A 24,149-nucleotide genomic window follows, 5' to 3' on the forward strand; every position below is an offset into this window, starting at 1 on the left:
ATGAGTTCACACCAATATTTCCAATTCCAGGCTAACATCCTGGCACTCATTATAGTTCTTTCCCTTCCATATGTGTAACCCCCTGCTCCACACCTGAGTCCCACTATTCTTAATAAATTTACTTTCCCTCTATGTACCTCTCTACCCTTCATGGACACCCTCTTCAGCCCATTTGGGCTTCAACACCTGACCACAGTTCTTTTTTCCAAACAGATGCCTTCCTCATTCTGCCAGTGCTCTAATACCTCCTGAGAGGCCTGCCCTCCTACGTGGGTATCTATCTTCCTCACCCTATTCAGACTTCAGTACCACTCAGAGGGAAGTAGGGGCCACACACAGGCCCTGAGTCTGAACCACATTCGAAGTCATCTTTACCAGAGCTCAGCATTGGCTCAGATAATGAGATAATATTACCTTGTTTCTTTCATTTTTATTTATTTCTTTAGTGTATAGCTCTCTCTAGAATCACCCATGAGGGGAAAAGAGCAAGAGGAAAGGATGATTGGCAGCAGAATTTGTGAATTCCAATGCCACCAACTAATATGTTCCTAAAGTTAAGCCCAATAAGTGATAGATGTAAAGATACAGAGTGGAAAATTATTAGTGTTGTGTGCCAGTATATAAGGTATATTAAATTCTTTTTATTGTAACAGACACTATAAAGAACTCCTCAAATACATATTGAAATATTCAAATTTACAAATCACCTACAGCTAATCACAAAGGCTATATGTAATGGATGAGAATTGCTTTAGTAATAGCTTTTCAATTTCCATTCCACAACTTAATACCATGATAATTGTAGTCTTCATTTTATTATTTCACATAATCCTGGAAATACTTCAGTTTCAAAAGAAAAAGTAAGGAAACTTTCTCAAATGAAGTACTTTTTGCTGTAACAATTACATTTTCACCATAAATTATGAGATTACTCTGGTATCTCTTTGGATGTAAGAGCTAGAAATGGAAAATGAACTGCAACTATTGCTGGTAAGCCAGTCACATAATAAGAGCAAGAGCAGAATTTGAACTGGTTTAAGACGAGCCACCAAATAAAATATAGGCTGTCCAGTTAAATTTAAATTCCAGATAAGCAACAAGTACTTTTAGAACAGATATGTCCCAAACATTTCATGGGACACGCTTATACTAAAAGTTATTTACTGTTTATCTAATATCAAAATTTAACTACGCATTCTATATTTTTATTTTCTAAATGTGGCAGATATGAAGATATGAAGAGAAGCTGGATATGAAGAGAAGCTGTTGACTAATTCCAACCACTCTAACAAATAAAAAGAATGTAATCCAGATCAAAATAACTGACCCTAAGCTGAGAGTTTTCCAGATGTTATGAGGACTGAAATTAGCTGGTAAAAATGGAAGAAACACACTAAGGGAGTATCCCAACCCTAGGAGAAATGGAGAGATAGGGGGAAAATTAAGAAGACAGAAAATTGGAGTAAATAAAGAGAAAAGAGAACAAGAAAGAAAGAGGACAGAAGAAGAAAAAAAGAAACAAATCAGAGAAGGAAGATGGAGCCTCATCGCAGAGGACAACGGCCACAGTTCAACAGAAGAAGAGAAAAGCCCAACAGAATTTCATTCCACATAGTCATTCCATCTCCAACTTCAAAGGTATCTCCCATCTCAAAAATTCAGGATCAGATGCTTATCAGATGAAAAAATCTAGCAAACTTAATGTCCCAAACTCAAAGAAAAGAGTAACTGGACAAGCATATACATCTGTGCTTCACAGTCAAGCCATAGGCCCAGAGTGATGTCTTATTATTAAAAAATATTTCCATTACATCTCCCTATATCTTACTTCAAAATGAGCTTCTCTAAATTTAACAAATACTTTTTCTTATTCATAGCTTAGGAAAATTAGGAAAAATGTGCTGGAATAAGAGTTGCAATAACTTCCCAAGAGAGCCACTAAGAAATCAGATAATTTGACATCACATACTATAAGTAATATTCTAGAACTTAAGTTTTCCCATATAGCAGAAGCACTAAACATTCTATTTATGTTGTAATAGTAACCATAAGCAAGCATATAACTGGCTGCAAAGTTTAAGCAAATGAGAAAACTGAAGAAATATCACAGAAACTTCAGGAAACATCTGACCCACTTATTTCTCCTCACAGATAAAGAGGTTAACTACTAGGTCAGCAACTTATGTAAGTCAAGTTTTAAGAGGTTTGGATCAGTTACAAAATCATAGCAACAGACACAGCCCCCATCCTCACCTGTCCACAGTCCCCACCCTCACCGTGGTACTCTATCATGATTTCCAACTGCCAACAGCTCCATTTCTTTACCTGAGGATCAGAACTCCTGCCACCAGAACCAGCAGGAGGAGATTTCACTATCATCACTCTGTGATGGTTAGCGGAAGGCAAGGGGCAGGGAATGGACACCCCCTGAGATCAGCCACCTGCACTCCCTAACTCCTGAGGTGTGATAACTATAGGTGTGAGTGAGAGTAAACTGGCTTCCCACTTCCTCAGTGGGTTAAGCACAGCCTCCCCTGCTCATAGTTGACAGGCTAGCATACCCTTTGTTGGTGCCTTTCCTTCCTTATCCCATTTCTTAACTCTTTTTGGTTCTCTTCACCTCCCAAATCTATCAACTACCTGCACTTAGGTCATTGTCTGCTACCGAGGAACCCAAACTAAGACAGTCAGATTTCCAGTTTACTGTATTTCCAAATTTCTGATCAATATAATAAATTATTAGGGTGCATTCTGTTAATAAATCACATTTTATTACACTTTGATAATGTACTATTGTATCCTATAATAAGAATAGTTGCTATTTCCATCATTTAATGTTTTCAAAGAAATATATTATGCTAATATTTTTTCACTTGTATTTTCTTTTTTAGATGAATTCGTAAATTAGTAAACTATCAACAAGAAAAGTAGAACTTTACTCTCAGTAGATAGCTATCACTAGGCTCTTAGTATAAAACAGTAAGAAGAAAAGCGTACTTACTTTTTTAAAAAGTGAGGTGAAACAGACGTAGAAAAGACTAAATGTCATTTAAAGACTGGCATCCTTGAAGTTGCTGATCACTTCTTATAGCAGGTAAATGGGCTCAGTTACCCTCTCCTGTGTCCTACTAAACTGATGCCTAGAATTGGAAAACGATAATGTCTCTCTGAATGCTTAACTTTCTTCTCAAGTAGACAGAGGAAATATTTCAGGTACTACACTTCCCAGGAAAGAAAAAAAATTTAGGAAAAGAAAATTTAGGGAGGGAAAAGACACTTTATTCAAGCCCTCATGAGATACACAGTTAATATATTTTTGGCTGCCCTACTCCTTGGAACATCCTTCCTATGCTTAGAAATTCTCCATCTTTTGAGTCCTCTTCTTCCCTGACAGAAGTCAGAAACTCTTTCCCACTTCTCATGACCACTAGGCACCCACACGATAGAGGCTACGATTCAGATACACGCAACACTTCAGTTCAGAATGTGGTGAGTTACCTAAGCCAGCCGTACACAGACTCATCCCGGGGACAGTGACTGCAAAGACATGGGCTCCCAGAGGCAGCAGGGGCCAAAGTTTGACTACGAGTTACAGTTTGCGGGGCAGCAGTGAGCTCTAGTGTGCCTCCACCTGGTGACACCACAGGGCCATTCTGCGCTAGGATTTGTATGTGGTATGAGGGGCTGTATTCAAAATTAATTGACTGCTTCTCGAGAAGAGACTGTGTGCTATGAAAATAATATCCTATATTTCTCTTCTGCTTAAACTAGCTTGAGTTTGCAACTTCGTTCCTTGCAACTAAGAACTAACTGATACACCCTTTATATTAAATGAAGGAAATTTAAAAAATGAAAGAGATCTTTGTCCTCAAGGGGCTAATATAGCACAATGGAGAGAAAGAAAATAAATGATCACAATACACAGTAGACTCTGAGAGGGTAGAAGAGTGTTGTAGGTATGAGCAAGCCCTCTGGAGCCATACTGCCTGGGGTTCAAATCCTAGCCCCACCATTATTAACTTTGTTTCCCTGGACAAGTTACTTAACCCCTGGGTGCCTCAGTGTTTTTATCTGTAAAATGGGGATAATAATATGACTCTCCCATAGGGTTTTATGGTGGAGAGTCCTGATTGTCTCCCCACATCCATTCTTTCCTTTCTGGGTATATGGCTGATCTATTAAATATTATATTTCCAACCTCCCTTAACTAACCTGATGCAACTATGTGACTGTTAGCCAATGGAATGAGAGCAGAAGCAATGTGTACAATGCTGTATTTACTTGGCTAAAAGGATAAATTCTTTCATCCCTTTTCTCCCAGCTATTTCAAAATGGTAAGTATGGGTGATGAATGGCAGTGGTGAAGTTTAGTGTTGAGGACAGCAGAGCCATCCCACCAGCCCAGATCCACGGATAACTCCGGGGAACAGTACAACCCATCTACCATCATTGCACTGTCGTAGGAGAAACCAATGTCTGCGTTAGTCAAGGCCCAGATTAAGCAACTCACCCTTGCATGGCAAGACTAAAAGTGTCAGGATTAGGATTTAAACCCAGGTGCATCTGCCAAGAGTTTCAAAACACAAGTGTCTGTTTTAGTTGCACATTTATATAAAAATAACGAGGCCCAAATCAATATTATCATCCCTGAGAGTTTACATTTATTAGATCCCCTGAAGGTCAGGAGAGGGCCTTTCTACCCTGAGTGGCATTGTCTCTAAAACTGGGTCCCAGCTTAGAGAAGGAGTCTAAGCCTCACTGAAGAGACTTCCTATGAGGTCCATTAAGGTAGGAAGAAAGTGAGGGCAAAAGGGCCACAGGGCTGAGAGCCCAGAGACTGGCTGTCTGTCCCTCTAGGGACATAAAGAACAGGTGAGGCACAGTGATAACTGGTAAAGAGAGAAGGATAAGAAGTATCAGTTACAACAAGGAATTTCAGACGTAGCACAAAGACTATTTTAACCTTTACCTCGATAGTACGTACACATTTACTTTTCCCTCCCATTTTAATAGTAAATGAGGTCTCCATATCACCTCCTTGGGGGAGGTTAATTTTTTTATGTTAACAGCTCATATCATTTCACTATATTCTGCTTGCAAAGAATTTAGTCATTTAATGGTTCATTTGCTGTGATTGACTATTTAATACCTATACAGGTAGCTTGTCTGGGCTTCATTGCATACGGATCTAAGCTAACTTGATTGACAGCTTTGCTATACCACAGTAGTGGGGGGCCTTTAGGGTTGCAAAGGAAGGCAAGGGAACCAGAATTTATTGAGCACGCACTGTGCATTTGACATTTTAAGCATATAATTTTCTTTCCTTCTACTAACTCATGATATTTTATCATCCCAGTTTTTAGAGACGAGAACCTGAAGTTTAAAGAGGTTACATAACTTATCCAAGATTACAAATTTAGCAAGTAGAGGAACTGGTATTCAAGCTTAATTCCCTCTGACGCCAAAGTCTACGCACTTGCTACTGCACTCTAAGCACACGCCTATGAGGAAGCTGCATTCAGACTGAACTGAATTTCCTCTGTAACACGGGTATCATAAAGATCCTAACCTGGTGTAACTGGGTGAAATGAAATAAAATGTACACCTAGCACAGTGCCTGGCAACAGGAGATGTTGACTGTGCTTAAAAACACACACACATTTTCTGTATGTAACCATGACATGAACAGTTTTAATGGCATTTCATTTTGCACCGAAACCAGAGATCTATGAAACTGACTTGTCAGTTTGGTCAGCTTCCCCGAGCTATGAGTGGGCAGTTGGGCTAATTGTTTTGTTTTGTTTGGTAGTAAGTGAAGAATTATCATATTGAGCCCTGGCTGATGTAGCTCAGTAGATTGAGCATAGGCTGCAAACCAAAGGGTCACCGGTCCATTCCTAGTCAGGTCACATGCCTGGGTTGTAGGCCAGGTCCACAGTGGGGGCCACATGAGAGGCAGCCACACATTGATGTTTCTCTCCCTCTCTTTCTCTCTCCCTTCCCCTCTCTCTAAAAATAAATAAAAAATCTTTCAAAAAATTAAAAAAAGAATTATCATATTAAGACAAGAAATAATGTGGCAATTGACTTTTCTTGGTTGTTACAGAAGGTAAAAAAAAAAAAGGCAAGTGAGTGGAAATGACTGAAAGGCAGACTCCAACAATATTTAAAAAGAAAACTCCAGTTGTCGGATGTCCCCTCCAGAAGTAAAGATCATCGCATGTGTCCAGGCTGACTGGGGGACCACCTGACAAGGGTGGTGTGTGACATCATCCAGTACTGGGCAAGACACTGAACTATAACGTTTTGATCCAATCTCTTGGCCAAGTTTCCATGGCTATTTTGTAGGTTGGGAGAAGAATTCAATTTCCTTTCTGGGTAATTTCGGGACATCTCAGCCTTGAAATGTATGTGAATTATGCTTGATTGAAGACTTCTTTTTTTCTTTGCAAAAGCCACTTTCCCATTTGTCATTCCCTGCACCTTATGAGGGAGGGACCGTGTTGAGCATCTGCTCCCAGATCGCTGTCCTGTCCTCCAGCCATGAAGAACACCCCCGTTCCTGTGGGGGCGGGAGGCTTGGCTCTCTTTTTAGAAATTCCCTTCTGTGCTGTGTTAATCACACCCTCCATACATTTTACATCTTATTTTTAGGAGCAAAGTATAAAGAGGCCTAGCACCAACAGCAGTTTCTGTGGCAACCTGCATCGCCCCCTTGCTTGTCCAGCTGTGCAGAATTAAATTCTGAAAGAGGTCATTGTTACATCATGTAAAGAAGGTCCTCAGTGAAGGTGCTTTTTAAATGAAGGTTTTCTTCTAAGTTAACTGGAAACTCGCTGGGAATTAGGTTGAGGGTGGTGAATAAAACAAACAGAACCTTAGAACTAGACCTAGTATAAAGTCCCAGGTGTTCACAGTCGTGCCCTAATTGCCCTGATTTTTTTCCCATAGGGCATTATTTCAGACACAAAAATAGCATTTAGACCAATGAAAACTAGGTTTGAATATATCAGAGGAGTTTGTTGATAAATTCTTTTTCTACCTCCTTTTCTCATAGGCTTCTAAGCTGGACTGCATTATAAATGGACATGCTATTCATATTCATCTTGACTAGCTCTCTTAAGGCAACTGTCCCAGCTCCCAGGAGGCTTTTACCAAATTCCCCCTTCCTGGCTGTCAAAACAGGCAGAGTCTTCTTGGGCCAGGCAGAAAGGTGGGCTTGTAAAAGCAGCAGCCTGCGAGTGTGACTTGGGGGACACAAAAAGATCACTAGCCCAAAATAACCTCCTCCAAGGCCATGTCACATCCCAGATTATCCTAACCACTGTCTTTTGCTAAGTCATTTGCTTCCACTTGCTTCTGGGAATAGTGATATTTTATGATCAAATTTATACTTTATATTCTGCTAACTTCTAGGAAAACATGAGGTGGCCCATAATAAAAAATACATTTCTCCTAAGACTAATAGTATAAAGGGCACAGAAAAGAATGAATAAATATGCCCCAAACCTAAACTGTTCTTACCCTTAATTGAACTCCAAGTTTCCTGAAGCCAGTCAAATGAAATTTTTATTATGACTCATTATGATTATCACCTGTTAAAAGACACCAGTTTTTCAGGTATCACTTTTCTCATACTAAATTCCTAAGAGCAATCCTTGCATATAGGAAACAGAAAAATGAGCTTTTTTCAACAATTATTTAAGAAAATATGCAAAATCATTCTCCATGTGGCCATTTTTTGTATTAACTTTTGACGAAATCTGAGGTTATAGCCTCAAAATAAAACTCACTGAAGCCAACAATGTAATGATTTAAAATATTTAATAGCCACTTCTGGTCAAGATGGCAGCATAGGTAAACACAGCTTATCTCCTCACACAACCACAACTAAATATAGAACAACCATCACTCAGAACCATGAGAAATTTAATTAAATGGAAGTCTGACAACTACAAAATTAAAGAAAGCACATCCAGACTGGTAGGAGGAGCAGAGACACAGAATGGGCTGGTCCCACATCCACGTGTGATAGATAAAAATTCAAGAGGGATATCCCAGGAGTGAGGAATCCCAGCTTAACACCAGGCCCCCCAGCACAGGGTTTCAGTGCCAGGAAGATAAGCCCCCATCACTTCTGGCTGCAAAAGTCAGCAGAGATTAAGTCAGTGAAAGTAACTTCTGGAGTCCCTAGCAGTTCCTCTTAAAGAGCCCACACATGGACTTAATCAGACTCACTCCCTCTGAGCTCCAGTATTGGGGTAGCAGTTTAAAAGGCACCAGTGGCATACAGAAAGTGAAGTATCCGTCATCAAGGTGAGAGCTGGGGGACGGTCTTCTCCCATGCAGAAAGGCAGGCCATTGTCCCTTTTCTAAACCCACCCCCAACAGATCCACAGAGCCACAGAGCTGGCAGGCTGTTGTCATACCTAAGACTCCGTCAACCTGGCTAACACTGTTTGCCTGCCCTGGCCATCCCCAGAGACTCTGTCCTACCCAATTTACAGGCTCATCCAAGCTGCTTTTCCATATGAATGGCTGGTCTTGGCTCATGCTTCACAACTTCCTAAATCCTCTCAAACAAGCAACAGCTGACCTCAGTAAGCCCCCAGCCCCTGTACCTCTTGCTAAGTGGTCCCAGATCTGCCACTAGTAGCAGCCAGCCTAGTTTCAGTTTGGCTTCACCTGGGAATCTCTAAACGCAGCACAAGTAGCAACTATCTCAAATTGCTTAATAGGCCAGTCAGGGTAGCCCTGGGCAAAACACAGGTGGGGACTGACCTTGGCCTGCACCACCCAGGAAACCCCAGAGCATGTACTCCCAGTTGACAACTACAGACCACGTGGGAGCACCGCCACCCTGCCTCTGCACAGTTGATCATGGCTGGTGGGGGTTGGCGGTCAGTGGTCAGAGCCAGTCCTTGCTGCTGACTGGCCTAGGTAAACCCCTCCCATTGATCTACCAGCAGCAACCAAGGCTCAACTACAAGAGGAGAGTGTACTCAGCCCACATGAAGGGCAGTTTGGAAGGGCGTCACTGGACCCTATAGGATACCTACTATATTAGGCCATACTAGACATGGAGTCATTCTATCTAATACATAGGTGGCAAACATAAGGCCCATGGGCCAAATCTGGCCCTCCACCTTGTTTTATCCACCCCAGCACCTGGTTCTACCCAGCAGCAATGCTGAGCACTCACTTAACTGTTAAGGAGTAGTTACATTTATACAGTCCTAAAATTACATTTGGCCCACTGAAGGCAGTTGTGAGGCTGATGTGGCCCCTGTGAAAATGAGTTTGACACCCCTGATCTAACACATAGAAACAAACACAGGGAAGCTGCCAAAATGAGGAGACAAAGAAACATGGCCCAAATTAAAGAATAGATCAAAACTTCTGGAAAAGAGCTAAATGACATGGAGCTAAGCAATCTATCAGATGCAGAGCTCAAAGCACTGGTTGTAAGGATGCTCAAGAAATTTAATGAGGACCTCAAGAGCATAAAAAAGCTCCAGTCAGAAACAAAGGATATACTAATTAAAATAAAGAGAAAATTGCAGGGAAATAACAGTATAATGAATAAAGCCAAGAATCAAATCAATGGTTTGGACCATAAGGAAGAAAAAACAACCAATCAGAACAACAAGAACAAAAAAAGAATTTAAAAAATGAAGAGAGTATTAAGCAACCTCTGGGACAACTTCAAGAGGCCCAACATTCTCATCATAAGAATGCCAAAATAAGAGAAATCTATCTGAAAAAAAAATAGTGAAAGAAAACTTCCCTAATTTGGTGAAGGAAATAGACATGCAAGTCCAGGAAGCATAGAGAGTCCCAAAGAAGATGGATGCAAAGAGGCCCACTCCAAGAGATATCATAATTTAAATGCCAAAGGTTAAAGATAAACAGAGCAGCAAGAGGAAAGCAGCAAGAGAAGTTAGTTTCCTACAGGGAAGTTCCCATAAGACTGTCCGTTCATTTCTCAAGAGAAACTTTGCAGGCTAGAAGGGACTGGCAAGAAATATTCCAAATCATGGAAAGCAGGGACCTATAGCCAAGATTGCTCTACCCAACAAAGATATCATTTAGAATCTAAGGGCATATCAAGAGCTTCCCAGACAAGAAAAAAACTGACAGAGTTCATCATTATCAAACCAGTATTTTATGAAATGTTAAAGGAATTTAAGTAAAAGAAAAAGATCAAGCTATAAACAATAAGGTAGCAACAAACACATACCTATCAACAACTGAATCTAAAAAACAAAGCAAATAAGAACAGAGACAGAATCATGGATACAAAGAGTGTTTTGATGGTTGCAAGATTGGGGGGTGGGTTTGGGGAAATGGTGAAGAGAACAGGGGATTGAGAAGTACAAATAGGTAGTTACAGAAGAGCCATGGGAATATAAAATACAGTATAGGAAATGGAGTAGCCAAAGAACCTATGCCTGACCCATGGACATGAGCAATGGTGTGGGGATTGCCTGAGGGAGTGGAGGTGCTGGTGGAGAGGTACAAAAGGGGAAGAATTGGGACAATTGTAATAGCATAATTAGTAAAATATAATTAAAAAAATAAAACATTTAACAGGCACAAATGCATTAACTCAATTTATGTAAGCAAATTAGCTCCAGGAACCTCTGGAGAAGAAGGGGCTCAAAGAGAATATGACACAGAGAGCTAGATTTTGATAGGAACAAGTGGCAATGAAAGCTAACCCAAGGGGTGAGCTGAGATACAGTAGCGTTGAGGCTGGCAATCGGGCATGGGAAACCATATTAAAGAAAGAAAAAACAGAAGGTGGATGGAAAGAGGAAGTGAGAGGAGTCAAAGAAACTATACTTGCTTGGTAATTTTGTCCAAGGCCATTCTTAGAACATGCAACTCTTTAATGACAAAATTTGACAGTTGCCAGCAAAAGGACAACCACCCTCACTCAAGGAATTTTCATTTTGGTTCTATTCTGCATTTAAAAAAATGTTGTGGGTAAAACATGCCTCTGAAAGTGATAAACAAAAACTGTTGTCTCAAAATTGCTGACACAGGAACATTGTCCCACAGCTTCTTGATTAACCTTCCTTTCATTGGGAGTTTGAAAGTAGAGTTTTTTGGGTGGTTGGTTCGTTTGTTCATTTGTTTCAGAAGGTAATTTGAATTCAGAAACAAATAAACTAAAACTGTCCAAAACATACGTAAAGTGAGCTCAAGTCCCTTCCACACTGCAATGTCATGATTTTTCAAGCAGTATTTGCTGGGGGCCAGAAAATGTTAGAACTGGTTAAAAAAAAAAAAGGTAAATTAAATACTGACTTCAAGGGACACAGAAAGGATTTTTAAAACTTGGACTAAATTTTCCCTCTACCCCTAAATTTTGATCATTCTAAAATATCAGTAAAACAGATTTAGCTTATAACGGCACGAGACACTTATTTTCTGTCCCCTTGCTTTCAAAGACAGCTGATTCTAGGAGCAGACAACCTGAGTATCATAATAACTATAGAAATAATTTTATGACCAACAGTTGGCACATCGTTACACATATACGTCTGTATTTGCACATTTAGAGAAAATGATAGGGTGAATAAGGGGTTATTCTCCAATTTTTGTCTTTCTATGAGATGTAAATTAATCAACATTAGGGGAACACATTTTATCCACCTTGGCATTCTCATTACCTACCACAATGCCTTACAAGTGATACTTAGGGCATATTTATTGAATGAACTGATAATGAGACCAGTTGTTCAAAGTATAATCTCTAACACTCAGTAAAAATTCACCCTGACACTGGATTTAATGTGTTATTCTGTCACTAATCTCATGTCAGCATCCTGTCGTTTGGCTGTGTAGATAATTAAAGAGGTTGTGTAATCTTTTCTGGTAGAAGTGATTGAGACTGGGAAGATGACATCAAAGCAGGTGCTGGCATCAGAAGGAAGTCTAGTCAAGTGCTCCTGAAAAAAGGCATGACCAAGACAAGAGGGAGCATCAAGAATGCTAGCTTACTCCTTCAAGCAGCACAGAGAGTAACCCCAGAAAAGCTCAGAAAAAGGAAGGCTTCCTCACAATTTCTGCCCTTGAGCAATCCCTGAAGATGTTTCTCCTTATCACTAGAATCATGGTTTCTTCTCTGTATTATGCCAGTAATGAGAGCTCCATAAAATATTTAAGCATATAATTTTTTAATTAAAATGTAACAGAATAATAGGGTAGACAGTCTGTACCAATGAAGTGATTTCCAACCACTTGATCCCATTTAATTGAACTTGGCCTGTGTCTTTGGTAGAACTGACTTTTATAACACCCCTACCTCTCCTATTGCCACCCTGCTTTGAGAATATTCTACCAAGGGCTCTTCCTTTTCAGCTGGAATGATTACTGATTCTCTTAGTCAGCTTACTAACAACTACTTGGAATTTTGCACACAGAATTTTTTGAAATTCAAGTTCTTCCCTTTTCCTGGAAAATGTTACCCATACCAAATCCCTTCTGCTGTTTCTCTACTGAAACTCTCTTACTCTTTAACTGAATGCCCCAAAGTTCCTAACAATTCCAGGCTTAACTCATCTTACCTGAGGAATATTAACATACTTAGTGGGGGACTTTAGTCCACTCCCATTTATTTTCACCACCAGTGTATTTAGTCATATTCCCAACTTGTTATTTTAAATTCTCTTTTTCATGAGTTCCTATTTACCATTGTTTCTCCCTCATTCCTGACTTGTACCGGAGGATCTGGTTTCCTTCTCTTTCCCTCTGCAGCAAGGGCACTTTTTCTGTTACGGGCCAGATAGTAGAGATTTTAGACTCTGTAGGCCATATGGCTCTGTCACAACTCAATTCTCATGCCCTGCTGTGGAAGCAGCCAGAGATCATACATAAATCAATAAATATGACCAGGTTTCTATCAAACTTGTTTACAAAACAAGCAGCTGGCCAAATTTGGCCTGTGGCCATAATTTGCCAATCCTTGTAGAGGATTTGAAATTTTATATTCTTCCTTTTTAAAACAAACATTTCTTTCATTAATAGAATATCCATTCAATTTTTTTAAAAAATATCTTATTTATTTGTTTTTAGAGAGAGGAGAAGAGAGGAAGAAAGAGGGAGAGAAACACACATGTGTGATCACTTACCTCTCATAAGCCCCCAGCTGCCGGGAACTCAGCCACGTGCCCTGTCCGGAATGAAACCAGTGGCCTTTCATTTCACAGGCCAGCGGTCAGTTCACTGATCCACACCAGCCAGGCTGCATTCAGCTTCTGTGCCAGGTAATCTAAACAACATGACAATATAATTTAGTTTTCTGATTATACATAAGCAGTTAACCGCTGCTTTGACACCACCACAGTATCAGGACTCAGGATTCTATCGTTATTGGTCCTCATCGCTAAGGTGTCACCTGTACCTACCTCTTCATTTACATTTCAGCCCTTAGACAGTGGGAAGGGGAACCAAAGGGCATGCCACTTCTCTTTAGGGACACAACTTGGAAGATACGCATCACTTTCCTCAGGTCCCTTTTATCAGAAGTTCATCATAGGTTACACCTGGCTTATAAGGGAGCCTGGGATAGTAGACAAACTGGGAGGCAAGGTACACAACTATATATCTTATAACTTATATGAAGATGGGGAGGATAGATATTGGGAAGCATCGGCAGACTCTGCAACAACTAAAGCTTTTAATTTTCTGATTTGCTTCAAGAATTATATAAAATCTTTAACTCCTCTTCCAATCAAAACAAAACCTTTAACATTAATTTAGCACATTTACAATCCAGTTACATTTTTACTGCTGTTCTCCTTAGATTCATGTTCTTCTAACGGCCATATGAGTTTCTAATGCTCCACACCTGTGATTTAATTTAATACATGTGACTGCTTTACTAGTGATCATTTTCTAAGACCTGACCTCCAAACTTTCAGGACAATTATTCTACATATATCTGATGTTTATTGTTGGAGTTTTTGTTTGTTTAGAAAAAAATGAGCAGCACATAGGAAAGGCCCAATAGTTTTTCTTAGAAAGACTTGGGTTTTAATTACTATAATTTACATAAGAGTTTTTGTTTGGTGGTGGACAGCATGATGAAATCAGATATGTGCCACTGTGAAACAGCGCTGAGCGAGGGAGCAGCCCTCCACGGAAATGTCAGTGAATCAATTCCCTGCTGTTAGAACTGTTCTGGGAACTTCAGTCATCATCCCCCTTTATGACTAATTTTCCTTTCATATGTATGGGTGTCTGACACAGTGTTTACATTCACATTGGGAAGAAAATCCAAAATTATTTGGCTTGCAGTCAACAACTACCTCTATTTTTGTTTTCCAGTGCTCTCATTTGATGCATTTGAATAAGTTTTTAACAATGCAAGAGTCTGAGTCAGAGGAACAACAGAAAAGCTGGGGTGACACACACCTATTACAGGGCACAAAGGCATGAGATGTCATCTGTTGTTTGCCATGTTAACAATTCTTAAATTAATGCCCTTTCTCCTTTGGAATAGAATTGTTCCAATTATGGCAGCGAAGCACATGCGTCTTGGCATAATTTTGTGTTTTCCTTTAAGAAGTTTTAAATCTGAAGTCATGCTTGAGTTAATCTCCAAGTTCTTTTTCACTCAGATTTTATCAGCTTTCTTCAGTGTTCTGGCTTTGGGAAGCTTTTCTCCTATATGGCCATTAGATGTTTGTAGTTCATTGTGTAGAGAGATCTTGATGCAAACAAAAGCACACAAAAATACAATATTGTTTTCTTTAAAAGCTGAAATTATCTTTTTTTGCCTGCTGTCCTCCTACTCTTTGGCCTGCAATACTGAATCAACAATGAAACAAACTAAAATTTGAAAGCATTTAAGTATATTAGTTTTTTCATAAGTAAAAAAGTAATTTGAGCTCTCTTATTTAAGTCTTGTTGAGTAGCCCTATATCAGAGACAAATTAGTATATTTAAATTACTTGCAGCTTCTTTCTGTTGCTTGAGGTAGAGTCTGAATTTAAAATTAGTGAACATGAAAAACTGCTATCTAGGAGTCCATAACTAATTTCCATGTTTAGAATGAAAATTGTGGTCTTCCTTTGGATAAGCCCTTGTTAGGTTTTGCATTGCAAAGAGTTGTAAAGCAAATTACTCCGCATTAGTTTTGGGAAATCCCTGAACCACTGAAAAGACACAAATAGAGATGCATTAGGCTGAGATGTTTTTATTCACTTTAGAAATAGGAATTGGATATGTCTTTAGCAAGACTGTGTCCTTGCAGAAAAATGTTTTTTCTAAATATATATTAGGGCTGTACTGAATGTGTCCTGAAAGTAGAGTTATTAAGGACTGAATAACATAGACTTTGGTTAATATGTTGCTCAGTAATTACTGTGATTGCCTTGCAGTAAAAAGGGTGGGGGTATAGACCACACTGAGTTTTCTACCTGTCAGTCAGACTCCAGTGAAAGAAAGAAAAGTGGGCTTTGAGCTGAGGGAAGGAGATCTCTCTCTCTCTCTCTCTCTCTCTCTCTCTCTCTCTCTCTGTCTGTCTCAATGGCTGAGAGAGGTTGGAAAATAGGCTCTTGGAAGAAAGAACATGGATTTTGCTATTTGTGGGCATAAGCAGGTGCCTGCTTATGGTGATAGATCAGAAGAAATGGCCTGTATGGGACCTCAGTGAAGGGGCATGGGGCGTGGTCCATGGGCTCTACTTAAGCTTCTTAGCCAAGAATTTCTTAATCTTATTCAAATAAGGAACCCCTATGTCATATAACACTTTTCAATATGCCATAAAATACTTTTCTAAAGAATACACACTAGAATAAATGGTGTTAGCCAGACTTCCTCCTAGCATGTATTAGAATCACCCAGATGGCTTGTTGGAACACAAATTGCTGGCCCCATTCCCAAAGTTTCAGTTTCAGTAAGTCTGGGGTGGCCCTGGAAGATTTGCATTTATAACAAGTTCTGGGAGGCATGCTGGTCCAGGACCACATTTTTAGAATGAATCACGAACTAAAATAGTCTGTGTTTTTCTTTCTCTTTGAGGAGTAACACAAATCAAATCAAGTAGTCATTGAAATAAAGGCCAAATATGAAAAGCCCACAGCTAACATTATACCCAATGGTGAAAAACTGAAAGCTTTTCCAACTAAGATTAGGAACAAGGCAAGGATGCCCATTCTTGACACTTCTGTTCAACATAGTACTAGAAGTTCTAGCCAGAGCAATTAGGTAAGAAAAAGAAAAGACATCCAAATAAGAAAGGAAGAAGTAAAATTATCCCTGTGTGCAGATGGCATGATCTTACATATAGAAAACTCTAAACTGTTATAAACTAATAAACTAATTCAGTAAAATTGCAGGATACAAAATCAATATACAAAATACATTTGTGCTTTTATATACTATTTTGTGCTTTTTTTATATGGAACCACCAAAAGGCATAAATAGCCAAATTAATCTTGAGAAAGAACAAAATCAGAGCCATCACACTTTCTGATTTCAAAATGTAAATTTAAACCTAATAATCAAAATAATATGATACTAGCATAAAAACAGACTTATATACCAATGAAACATAATAGAGAGCCCAGAAATAAATATATGCATATATGGTCAACTGAACTTCAACAAGAGTTCTAAGAATACGCAGTAAGGAAAGGATAGTCTCTTCAATGAATGGTTTTGGAAAAACCAGATATCCACATTCAAAACAATGAAATTAGACTTTTATCTCATACCACACAAAAATCAACTCAAATGGAATCAAGATTTCAGTGTAATATCTGAAACTGTAAAACTTATCTAAGAAAACATGGAGAAACTTCATGACTTTGTTCTATGCAGTCATTTCATGAAAACAAAAACAAAAATAGACAAGCGGGACGACATCAGATGGAAAGCTTCTATACAGCAAAGGAAACAAGACAGAGTGACAGGCAGTGTATAGAATGGGAAAAATATTTACAAACCACATATCTGATAAGGGGTTGATCCCTAAAATATATAAGGAACTCAATGGTAAAACAAAACCAAGAAAAGCACATACCCTAAATACCCCAATTTAAAAAAATCAGCCAAGGGCTTGAATAGACATTTCTCTAAACAAAGACATGTGAAAAATACATAATGTAATTTATCATCAGGGAAATAAAAACCAAAACCACAGTGAGATATCACCTCCTATCTGTTGGGGCAGTTATTACTGAAATAACAAAAGACAGTAAGTGTTGGCAAGAATGTGGATTTTGAACCCTTGTATACTGTTGATGAGGATACAAAATGATGCAGCCACCATGGAAAACAGTATGGAGGCTACTCAAAAAATTAAAAATAAAATTATCATTATAGTCCAGAAAACCTACTTCTGGGAATTTATCCAAAAGAATTAAAATCAGGATAGTGAAAAGATATTAATACTCCCATGCTCGTTGCAGCACTATTCATAAAAGTGGAGATATGGAAACAACCTAATTCCATCAGCAGATGAAAGGATAAAAAAGTATGTGATATATACATACAATGGAATGTTATGCAACCTTAAAAAATAAGAAAATTCTGCAATAGGTGACAATATGGAAGAACCAGAGGACATTATGCTAAGTGACATAAGCCAATCACAGACAACAAATACTGCCTGCCTCTACTTACATTAAGTATCTAAAATAGTCCAATTCATAGAATCAAAGAGTAGAATGGTGGTTGCCAGAGACTAGGGAGAAGGAGAAATAGGCAAATGCTAAAGAACAGCCATAAAGTTTCAGTTAAGCAAGATAAGCTTTAGAGATCTGCTGAACAACATAACACCTATAGTCAGGAATAATATGTTGTACACTTAAAATTTTATTAAGAGGGTATGTCTTATTTTAATGTTCTTACCACAGTAACATAAAACTAAAATAAAATATATAGTCATTGAAGTAATACCATGAGGGTTTGTTCTACCCTGGAAACCCCAAGGCATACTGATGAAGAAGATTCCAGAGGCAAAGATTTACAATAGTCACCCCTCAGTTACTGTAAGGTAATTAAAAAAATTAATAAGCACTTACTATGTTACCCATGCTTGCTGGATATTTTTGACTGTTTTACAACTCAATGGCATTTTTTGTTTTAGGTATAAAATAATTGAAAGGAGTTTTACTCATTAATATTAGCTACAGTAAATTCTCAGCTATCCTGCCACTTTAAGAGCTGTTTGGGCATGTCGGTTTATGTTATCACAGCAGTTCAACAACTAGTCAATTAAACCTAAAGAAACCCAGTTAGTCATTAGGCAATTTGGAATGTAGAACAAAAAACAACTGGTTTTGTTGATTGCTTTGGCTGAATTAATTAAATGCCTCAGAGAAAGAGAAGAAACACTTCAGTATGACAGCTTTACATTTCTGCTTTCCAGTAATTATAGTCTCTGTTGAGCCAGGAAAAACTGAAAATGCTGAATTGGTGTCTCATTTACAATATATTATTATCTTCACTATATTTACCTGAAATAGAGAATTAGCAAAAATAAAAGCGAAGTACAGCAGAATAGATGAGCTGCCTGTCCCCACCCAGAGTTCATCTAGAGAAGTTAAATATGCACACAACAACTATTTCAGTATCTGTGGGGCAATTAGAAAGCGATAGGCTCACTTTCTAATTGGGCCTATCAGCCCACAAAATCAGATGTGCTTCACTCCTAGTTGCCTTAGGCATTTCTTCTTGGCACATCTGCCTGTTGTGATGAACTTCAAGAAAATGTCAAGGTCACTCATTCTGCGTTTCAAAGACTTAAGGAACTATTCATCTACCCATCTTCTTATAATGTGCATCTTAATGACTGTGGCAGCCCTGAACTTGTGCTGCTCAGATATCCACTGTGAAGAGCATAACTGACTAAGGGCCTGGTAGCTGCCCCTCTGAATGTACCACCCCATTAACACCGAGGTCACAATTCCCACAGGTTGCTCCCTGTCAATGACTGAGCATGATACAGGTATAAACATGATTCTATTCCTGTGCAACATGAGATTCCTTCATTGGGTAACTTGGCTTGAGGACTCCCCTTTGCCTTGGCTAAACCTCTCTTAGAAGTGCATTGCAGTCTGAGACTATTGCAACCCAATCTTCCTTCCCTCTCTGCTTCCAAGGGGTCAGACCTTTGTTTCCTTCCAAGGGCTCTTCCTGTCTGTTCCTGCCCTCTCCCCCTTTATCCTTTATATCTGTTACCCTCTCTTGCACATCTAACTCCATCTTGGCCTCTGCTTCTCTGAGGATCCAAACTCATAAGGACCATTATTTTTATACTATGTCACAAAGCAAAATCAAGGCAACCTGTGGTTTATGGATGAATTTTAAATAATGGGAAAAATAATGCCAGACCTAGAGTAAAGAAAAAAACTGAAAGTTTTCTTGTCAGGGTCACAAATTAGCTATAAAACCACTTGATATTTTCTCTTAAATTTATTTTCAATTGAATTTATTGGGGTGACGTTAGTTAACAAGATCATACAGGTTTCGAGTGTAGATTTCTATTATACCAGCTATGTGTATTGCACTGTGTGCCCACTGCCTAAAGTCAAACCATCTTCTGTCACTGTATGTTAAGCCCCTCTGCACAGCCCACCCCCACCCCTCATATTTTTTGATGTTACTGCCTTTGTGTTTTGCATGACAAAAATACTGACACCATCACACTGCAATGATAAAAAAGTCTAGTTTTTCCTAATATGCACCCTCTGTTATTAAAAGATTGATGCAGAGATATTGAAAACTATTCACTTGGCAGGAGTCTGCTATGTGACGGAAGTGAAATTTGCAGAGAATGGAGCAAATGGCCAGATAAGCTGAGGAAGCCGTAGCCTCTGAAAACTCTGTCCACAAATTGTTGAAATTCCTGCCAGGAAAAGTCCTTGAAGAAGGAACAGTGGATATGGGGCCAGCCACCTAGAAGAATATGTCACAGTTTGAGGCAAAGGCTTAGAAACGTGACTATATTTGAGTCTCAGTTAGAGTGGGAACATCTCCACAGGACCACACCTGAGGTTCTAATGATTCTGCTTACGGATGAGCCATACCCCCTGAGAACCCGGCACCTCCGTCAATCATTCTCCCTCAGCCCTTCACCTGATGGGTCTTCCTCCCACCCCAGTTCCATCCCCACCACATCTCTCTGCAAGCTTTGGAGCCCCCCTCCTCTGGTACCCACTGCTAGCATCTCATAACTCTTCTATTACCTCCTCATTTAGCTGTACCTCCCCCAGGCAATTTCACCTGCTTTTCATCTCAGCCCAGCTATCTTTTCCTCACCAAATGCTGCAGTGGGACCCCCACCAGATACTTACATGAAGGCCTTTGAACCCTCTAACCACTGTGGCAGCCAAAATTTGGGCATTCCACCCTCTATGAGAGTGAAACTGAATTTGAAGAGATCATGAAGTGAGACAAAGCAATGTCCAGCAATTTCATTTCCAAAGCAATATCTGGAGCCAGAGCAGCAGATGACAGTGCCTTGAGTGAGATGCTGCTCACAGCCATTTCTGTTATCTAACAGTCTCGGGACATCAATGATGTGTGTTGCTGTGTCCTCATCTCCCCTTTCAGAAGCTGTCTTCATGGCATTGAAGCCAAATCTTACAGTTTGGTGACAGCATGAGCTCTTCTAAAAAAAGACATCCATCCCAGGAGAGGTCACCTAGGTTCTCTAGCCAGGAGGGCAGCAGGATGCACTGGGGCCTGCTTCATAATGAAGAGCAACATGACAATTATTTCCAAGAAAGGAACCAAGAGCATGACAGATACCACAGTAGAAAATGGGACCTGCACTGCTGAGAAAGGAGCCTGGTTGGAAGCAAATGTTTTTTAATGCATTTGCATCACCTCACCTTCATCAGGACGAAAGGGTGGAGGCCGTTCCTCCCCTTCTCCTTCCTCCAAACCCAGCTTTAGACACCCAAGGAATACCTTCTGCCCCACAGGATTGAATATTTCTTGCACCCCTCCCAGTCTCACACATCCTATTTGCCCGTGGAAAGAACCTGTCAGACAGAATGTAAGGAAAAGAAAGGGAAAATTAGCTTAAAACTTAAAATGCATCTTTTCTTTAATAGGCAAGACTAATATATAATGGCCAGGAACATTTTGGCACAATTGGGTGATAAAGCTATTTACAAAGCAGCAATTATTATAAAAGTAATTGGGGAAGAAAGGGTTCATCATAGAAAGGGCTTTTGCGATGGAAGGCATAGCTTTTTATTTCAGCCCCACATTACAGGCCGCTCGAAATGATGACATAAAAAGGATACATCACCTACGTAGTATTCTCCCCAAAAATGTGTACCTTGAACCTAATCGTAGAGAAATAGACAAATCGAGATTGGAGGAAAATTCACAACTATCTTAGTCTCTTCAAAAATGCCAATATTATGACAGACCAAATTTATTTTTTGACCAAATTTGTTTATTTGGATAGTAGTTACTAAGGTATTCACATTTATAAAAATTCATGTTGTATGTTTAGTGTAATTTTCTAAATTGTTATTGTATATTCCAATAAAAATTGTTTTAAAAGACACCCTGGCTGGTGTGGTTCAGTGGACTGAGAGCCAGTCTGCAAACCAAAGGGTTGTTGGTTTGATTCCCAGTCAGGGCACATGTCTGGGTTGCAGGCCAGGTCCCCAGTAGGGGGCACATGAGAGGCAACCATACATCGATGTTTCTTTTCCTCTTTTTCTTCCTCCCTTCCCTTCTCTCTAGAAATAAATTAAATACAGACAACAGCAATAAAATAATTTTTAAAAGAATACAGAAACAATAAAGAAATGAATAAAATAAAATTAAAAGTAAATAAATAAAGAGTACCATAATAAAATAAATAAATAAATAAAATAAGAAATTGTTTTAAAAGAGAGAATGACAGCCTAGGAGACATAATAACTAAATACCAAGGTTTGTCCAGGTAAAATCCAACCACTATTAATATAAGAAGAATTGTTTGCATGACATCTGTATAACCTGGCAGCCAAGGACAGTGGACTAGAATGTGCATATGTGAACAGGAACAACTTCACTGTACTATTGAGGCCATTGAGTGAGCATGTGTACTGTGTAGCCATCACATTCAAAATGACTGAGTGAGTAAAGCAATGAGTCTGCATCAAATTTTGCGTTCAGCTTGAACATTCCTCCATGGAAATTATCCATTTGATTCAGAAGGCCACAGCTATGGGCAACTGGCGACTGGCAGTTTCATCACGACAATGTGCATCACGTCTCATGCAGTGTTCTTTAGAGAAACATCAAATCACCCAGGTGACTCAGACCCCCTACAACCCAGATTTGGCAACCTGCAACTTCTGGCTTTTCTCAAAACTAAAATCATATCTGAAAGAGAAGAGATTTCAGTCTGTCGATGAGATTCAGGAAAACATGAAGGGGCAGCTGGTGGCAATTGGGAGACCTGTGTGAGGTCCCAAGGTGCCTACTTTGAAGGGGACTGAGACATTATTGTCTTGTGTATGGTGTTTCTTGTATCTTGTAGCTTCTTCAATAAATGTCTCTATTTTTCATGTTACATGGCTGGATACCTTCTAGACAGATGTCATATAATATGTAGACTTTGAATCCTGATTTGAATAAACCAATTATAAAATATTTGTGAATCATAAAAATTAGAACATTGTCTAGGTCTTTGATGATATTTAGGAATTGTTTATTAATTTTAGATGTGATAATGCTACTGTGTATTTTGGAAAAAGAATCTTTATATTTAAAGATATATACCTCAATAATTTTAGATATTGTTTGAGATTAAAACAACCCATGTAGGGTATAAATGAAATAAACTGATAACATGTGAAGTTATTGATTATTGATAATTGGTGAGACTGGTTGCAGAGTACATGGCGGTTCATTATATTATTCCTTCTACTTTTGTGCATGTTTGAAAATTTCCATAGTGAAAAATTTCTTTTATTAGCATGATTTAGATAAGTTGTCCATAAGCAAAAGAAAGATGGACCCATAAGCTCTGTACATCTATTGCTCAAGCAGCTTCCTTTATCTTCAGTTAACAATTGTTTAAGTAAACCAAAACTTTAGGTCCAGGTGTCCAGATAAGATGTTCATGAACACCAACTGTCCCAAGGCTCCTTTCAGATCAGACTGGGAAAGTAGAACATGCTTTAATGTATCTCGAGGGCTGGAGACCGTGAAGCACAGGCTAAACTGCAGGGAGTGCAGGAGCTGACGCCCAGAATGGTGTGCCTCACAGGACAGAGCCTTCCATTCCTTTCTGCCAAGTGTCAGGTCCAGACCTAAAATCTGTCTCTGAGATGCCTCCTACACTTGTTGAGCAGCTGCTCAATCTCCAGTTAGCACCCAAGTAAAACATCATAATGTGGGTTGTTTTTTAAGGCCTTGCCGCCTCAACTTTGTCATGCTGGCATCAGCACCATGTGCCTAATGGTGTGGCAAATTGAGAAGAAAATGTTTCTATGACTGTGCTGCTGATTTTAAAAATAACATATCTAATGAGCCAGCTGTGAGTAGACAAAAAAGAGATTAATAATGATTTCCGCAGTTTATTTTATCCTGAACAGTTCTCTATCTTTTCAGAGCTGTAACACAGATATCATAGAGATGGCCCATTTGATAGGTTCTACCTTAAATAAGCCTAGGAGATCGCTGTTTTTATCAAAAGGTAGGAAAAATAACTTACCCCAGGTCAAATGGGAAGAACTAAAATAAATTATTATGTTGAAAAATGACATACATCTGATAAGACAGTGTTGTCAGTTCATAGAGATACAGTGATTTGTCTCCAAGAACTTGAAAGTAAGGGAAGTACATAAGGGAAATAAAGATTGACTTGAGCATTAAACCATGTAATGAATATATAGTGACCAGAGCAGAGAATGTAAATTTGCTTAGAGACCAAGGAGCTGTCAGGTCAGTAAGGTTGAACTGTGAGAGAATGAATATACTATGATACCTAAAGAATGTGTTCATCAGAGATATGTGGGAGGGGGTGATGTTGGCCCATCATAGGGATACAGAAAAATGAGTGTCATTAAGGCAAGTGTTGGCTGTGCATGTGTAAATATTATTCAGAGAACAGGGATCCTTAACCAATAGCTCTGAGTTACTCAAGTCTCATTGCAAGACCACCCCTCCTTGAG

The 24,149-nt window shown here is 39.1% G+C and overlaps 1 pseudogene; it reads left to right on the forward strand.

Annotated features, from left to right (window-relative positions):
- Positions 1 to 20,802, forward strand: part of LOC119057022 (cleavage and polyadenylation specificity factor subunit 7-like) — a 48,962-nt pseudogene extending 28,160 nt beyond the window's left edge.
- The last annotated feature ends 3,347 nt before the right edge of the window (positions 20,803 to 24,149 follow it).

The sequence above is a fragment of the Artibeus jamaicensis genome, unplaced genomic scaffold (genome assembly GCF_021234435.1).
Source record: "Artibeus jamaicensis isolate MK-2021 breed Jamaican fruit bat unplaced genomic scaffold, CSHL_Jam_final contig_548, whole genome shotgun sequence".
NCBI classification, from domain to species: Eukaryota; Metazoa; Chordata; class Mammalia; order Chiroptera; family Phyllostomidae; genus Artibeus; species Artibeus jamaicensis.